General features: G+C 43.0%; 1 protein-coding gene across 1 annotated transcript in view; it reads right to left on the bottom strand.

Annotated features, from left to right (window-relative positions):
- Positions 1 to 2,484, bottom strand: part of LOC143294247 (neo-calmodulin-like) — an 11,466-nt gene extending 8,982 nt beyond the window's left edge. The window contains exon 1 of the mRNA XM_076605680.1: positions 2,102 to 2,484. The gene's annotated coding sequence lies outside the window, so the exon portion shown is untranslated. The remainder of the gene's footprint in view (positions 1 to 2,101) is intronic.
- Positions 2,485 to 5,611: the final 3,127 nt, after the last annotated feature.

Below are 5,611 nucleotides of genomic sequence, written 5' to 3'. Positions count from 1 at the left end.
GGCAGTGTTTGCTGATAAGTTTGCGTGTGTGCTGGTTGGCACTGGGTCAGGATCTGTCCTTTCTCTCCATGATAAGGCTATGTACAGACCTTCTATGGCTCGCTTACAGGTATGCGATAACAAAACTTACGTCAGGAAGGAAGGGCGCGCGTGTGTACAAACACATACACACACACATACATGTATACACACACACTGAGCACGCATTGGGCACACACAAACACACACACACACACACACATGGCACGCACTAGACACACACATGTGTACACTCTCTCTGTGTCTCTTGCGCGCACACACTTACCGGTCATGTACTGGACACACACACACACACACACACACACACACACACACACACACAAACACACACACACATATATATATATATATAGAGAGAGAGAGAGAGAGAGAGAGAGAGAGCCGAGAGAGAGAGAGAGAGAGAGAGAGAGAGAGAGAGAGACTATACGCTTATGCACGCGCGTACTTACCGGTCACACATTCGCAAACTAACCACTTCATTTTAGTGTTCCCACATAACTGAGAACAGCACTTAATAATATGAATCAGCGTTTGCTACACACACACACACACACACGCGCGCGCGCGCGCGCGCGCGTGTGAAAAAACTGGTAATATGTCGAGCAATGTGTGACAGATATTTTTTTCATTTCATATATTCATACTTTTTTTCCCCTTCGATCTTTCAATGCATTTAGTGTCCTGTATCCTTTCCAAGAATAAGACGCTAAATGACTTTATGACGATGACTAAAGCTTCTTAAATAGGTCACGAAAATAGCCCGCTGGAAATTTCCGGCCGTATTTCGCAAACAATACAATATAATGCAATACAATGCAATACAATACAATACAATGCGATACAATACAATACAATACATATCTATTCATCTATTTGGAAATTGAATTAAACTAGATTGAATTAAATTCAGCAGACAGACACACACAGACATACATACATACATATATACAGACATACATACACACACACACACACACACACACACACACACACACACACACACACAAAGACACACACAGACACACAGACAGACACAGACACAGAGACACACACAGACACACACACACGCACGCGCGCACACACACACACACACACACACACACACACACACACCGGATCATTACACAGGCGCGCGCACACACGTGCGCGTATTTCAAGTTGGACACTTGATTCAACCCTTTCACTCGATCTCCACCCCTTAGTATGTGGACACACACTTACTGAAACACTGCAGGTAGAACTGTTGACCAAATTCACTATCTAGATGTACACACCGAGAGTAACACTGTGTTTAATGAATACACCTGTAATCTTTACAATGGACCTCCAACCCACCGAACCCCCTGGTTACATGTTAGGACACCATTGAAAAAGAAACAAAAAATCTGTAAATCGTTTTCCACTCAGCCTAACTCAATGTAGGCTAGACACTATTGAAGATGATCCTTTACAAAAGTGATAACATAATGTCGATCACTCAAATTCAAATTTCAAAATTAAAATATATAAAAAGGACCTCTGCGAAGGGCTTGGAAAATGAGAGGAGGGATGAATCCAATTTGTAAGGATACGGGTCGTGGATGTGTGTGTGTGTGTGTGTGTGTGTGTGTGTGTGTGTGTGTGTTAGGAAGGGGTGAGAGGGAAAATGGGGAGTGGCGAGTTGAAGAGGGTTTCTTTCTGAAAGAATATCGTAAGTGACTCGAAATTTTGCTGCACGTTTTGAGCACAGATCGGAGATGAAATCAGAGCACTTGCAGCGCTGTTTTGTCCTTACCTTTAAACCACACCCACTCATTTACAAACAACTACCCCTTCACCATAATTATCTGCAACAGTTTCTGTCCAAAGTTCGTACTCCTCTCTAAAAATCTCTGTTGGTATAGAAATATGTTCTAGTGGCATTTGTGAAGCATTACGACTGGACTCACCTCAGGATTTGACAGAAATATACGGAAATCACTGATCTGACCATGAAATAAACAACCATCTGATCTACTTTACTCCACTGTCAGTGCATTCATACCTTCAGTGGAATGTCATAAGTTCACGGACTTTGCCTTACCTGATGACAGAATCGACGGATCGTTAGACTTGAATACCCCAGCGGTAACGATCGCCCACGGCAGCTGTTGCTATTCCAAATACTGTGCGTGCACGCTTCACAAGGCTGAAAGTTTTGGATCTGTCCTCAGTCACAAATAAGCACACACAAAAACAAACCTCGAAATTTTGTCCGAACACAGTTGGTCAATCCGTCCTTTCAAAAAACACCACCACGCGGACCAGTTAAAATAGTCCGTCTGAAAACTTCTTATCTGTATCGCTTTAAGTTTAACACAGACGTGAATGGATATCACAATTTGACGATAACCTCTCCTGTCACCGATAGTTGCACCAGTTCAATGGAGGAATACGAAGAATCTAGATCCCGGATAGTCAGCGCAGTTCGTAAAAGGTAAACATGCAGGAACAAGGCCACCGGACTCCCGGTTAAATTTCTACCCCATTCAAATTTACCACACGGGGGACTTTTGACCGTATCCAAAAATCATACCTGTTCAAAATAATATCCTGTCTGTTCTGCTCCACTGCTTAGGAACACACACACACACACACACACACACACACACACACACACACACACACACACACACGCACACACGCACGCACACACACACTGTTTCTCTCTCACACACACACACACACACACACACACACACACACACACACACACACATTCGATCGAGCGAGACGTTTAGAGTTTAACTAATTCACGATTTGGGTTTGGGCAATAACAGTCATCACATAATGGTGGGAAGAAGAGAGATCTGATCGAGGGGAAGGGCGATTACATGGAATTTGGGGAACTATTCTCTCTCATTTGTGGAGTTGGTGACTACTGATTTTATCTGAAACAATCCCGCAACAGAACCACCTTCATCTTTGGGACGACATCATTTGTGTGTTCTTCAGTTCGAACATCGTGATTTTGCGCGATTACTTAATGTGTTCGTGAGCTTCCATTCGTGTGTAGTCAAAGTTGTATTTGTCTCATTTCTCCCCCCCCCCCCCCCCCCTTTTTTTTATATACATTTCATTTCATATCTATTTTTGCTGCTTATTTTCATTGTATTTCATTTCATTTTTAGATTTATTTACATAGTTATGTTGATTGATTTATTTGTTGTTGGTTTGATTACTTTTTTCTCAAGGCCTGACTAAGCGGGTTGGGTTGCGCTGCTGGTCGGGCATCTGCTTTGCAGATGTGGTATGGCATGTATGGATTTGTCCGAACGCTGTGACGCCTCCTTAAGTAGCTGAACTGAACTGATCTTTCCTCTCCTTACTTTTTCTGCTCCATTCTGAGTTCCGTCACTCAAGCGTATTATTCGTTTCTGCGGAACGACTTTCACATACGTGCATGAAGTTTGGTTTTGTTCACGCTGGTTTTGTTTTCCATTGAAAACCCCACCGTATGTGCAGCCACTCTCCGTTTACGGATGCAGTGCATGCTGCTGATTTTGTTCGTGTTTCTATTTTCCACGCAACACTGAATCTTAACACAGGTCACAGGATTGTTCATGTTCGTGTCAAGACTGATTAAAGTTCTGTTTAGAAACAGCTGGTGTTATGACGCTGCTAGCAGTTTTGCACAAGCACGTGGAATGAAGTGTGTGTCCTTGAAAACGGGGAAAACCTCCATCAGGCGCTGAAACTGATATTTCATGAAACCTTCCCTCATTAGAAAGACAGTCTGATACATTAACTACTCGGCCATTCAAAATGTTTCCAGTAATTATGGGCCCTTTAGTGGCTGCGATACCCCCGAAAGCGAGGTATGGCTGCCTATATGGCGGGATAAAAACGGTCATACACGTAAAAGCCCACTCGTGTAAATACTAGTGAACGTGAGATTTGCAGCCCACGAACGCAGAAGAAGAAGAAGAGGTTGCGATATATTTCTGGGAGAAGGAAAAACACAACATGAAGAAGAAAAAAAAGAATAACTAACGATTTTATTTTTGACAAAAGGAGATAGATATGGTGTAGAACTGACTTTTAAAGAATAGAAATGGGCACAGCAAACGTTTTAAAAGTGTTCTTTGAATATTTTTCCATTCTTTACCTGCAGGCTACGGGGTTTTTGTTGTTGTTGTTTGTGTTGGTTTTTTTGTTTTTTTGTTGTTTTTTTTTTGGGGGGGGGGGGGGGGGGGGGTGGGGGTGATTGTTTTCGTATGTGTGTGATTGTGTGTGTGTGTATGTGTGTGTGTGTGTGTGCGTGTGTGTGTGTGTGTGTGTGTGTGTGTGTGTGTGTGTGTGTGTGTTTTCTTTGTTTTGTTTTTTTCTTCTTCTTTTTGTCTTTTTTTTCCCCAGTTGCACCTATAATGGAATGGAAAGATGGACAATTTTTCCTTGGGGTTAAACTGAAAGGGGTACCATTTTTTCACACCGGTGTCTTGCTGTGAGAGGATCTCGCAGTTGGGGGACACGCGCTCCGGGCAGGTGTGTCGTTCAGCGAACTGTGTCCGACACCAGTGGTTGGTTGATGGCAGACTGCGTCACTGTGTGTGTGTGTGTGTGTGTGTGGTGAGAGTAGATATATAATCAGTATTTAAACTCCGCACTTTTAGCTTCATATTATGTAATTTGGCAACAACAAAAAAGTTTGTTGGTTTTTTTTTAAATCGAGGGAAACCAAAATGTGTGTGTATGTGTGTGTGTGTGTGTGTGTGTGTGTGATCACTCATTCTTTATGTAAGTGTCTTCAGTTGATGCACTTGTGTGATTTCACTGTGAAGTCAAAACAACGAACAACAAAACGGAAAAACTACTCCCCTCCCCCCCCCCCTCCAGCACCCCCCCTACCCCCCCCCCCCCCCCCCCCCCCCCCCACACACACACACACCACCATCTCTGTGTGTGACTTCCCCGCACATATTCCTCTTAAAAAATATAATAATAATAATTTTAAAATATATATATATAACCAACAACAAAAAAATTATAATAATCCCCTAACTCCCGCGCACGAACGAGCCAAAAAAAAAAAAAAAGGGGGGGGGGGGGGCCAATATAATTTCTTTTTCACGAACCGTCGAATAAGGTGCGACGACGATTCGTGGTAAACACGCAGATCGAGATCTCGGGCGGGAAAAAAAAAAGAAAAAAAAAGAAAGAAAAGTTATGTCCCGCGTGAGAGTGTGTCTGAGTCAGCGTAAAAACGTCTTGATTATAGGAACCAGCGACCGTCCCTGGTGCTATTTTTATCCTCCGCGCTGTCTGCTATGTGACAAATGGCACACAAACACACACACACACACACACACACACACACACTGCATGAGTTGTGTATATAATATCCGGTCTTGCGATAGCGTTACTGCGTTCTCCAAAAAGAGCATTTCAATTCCTGGATTTTAGGTCAACTCATGCAGTATGTTCGTTCGTTCTTTTGTTTAACGTCAAACCATGATTGTGATTTTGGACGAAAACCCACCCCCTTCCCCACCCAACTCCTCCCATGCCTCATGTCATCACTACTTTTCTTATTCTTTTCTCCTCAATTTGCATC

Source organism: Babylonia areolata, chromosome 19 (genome assembly GCF_041734735.1).
Source record: "Babylonia areolata isolate BAREFJ2019XMU chromosome 19, ASM4173473v1, whole genome shotgun sequence".
In the NCBI taxonomy this organism is placed as follows: domain Eukaryota; kingdom Metazoa; phylum Mollusca; class Gastropoda; order Neogastropoda; family Buccinidae; genus Babylonia; species Babylonia areolata.
This window is presented reverse-complemented; position numbering and strand designations above follow the sequence as displayed.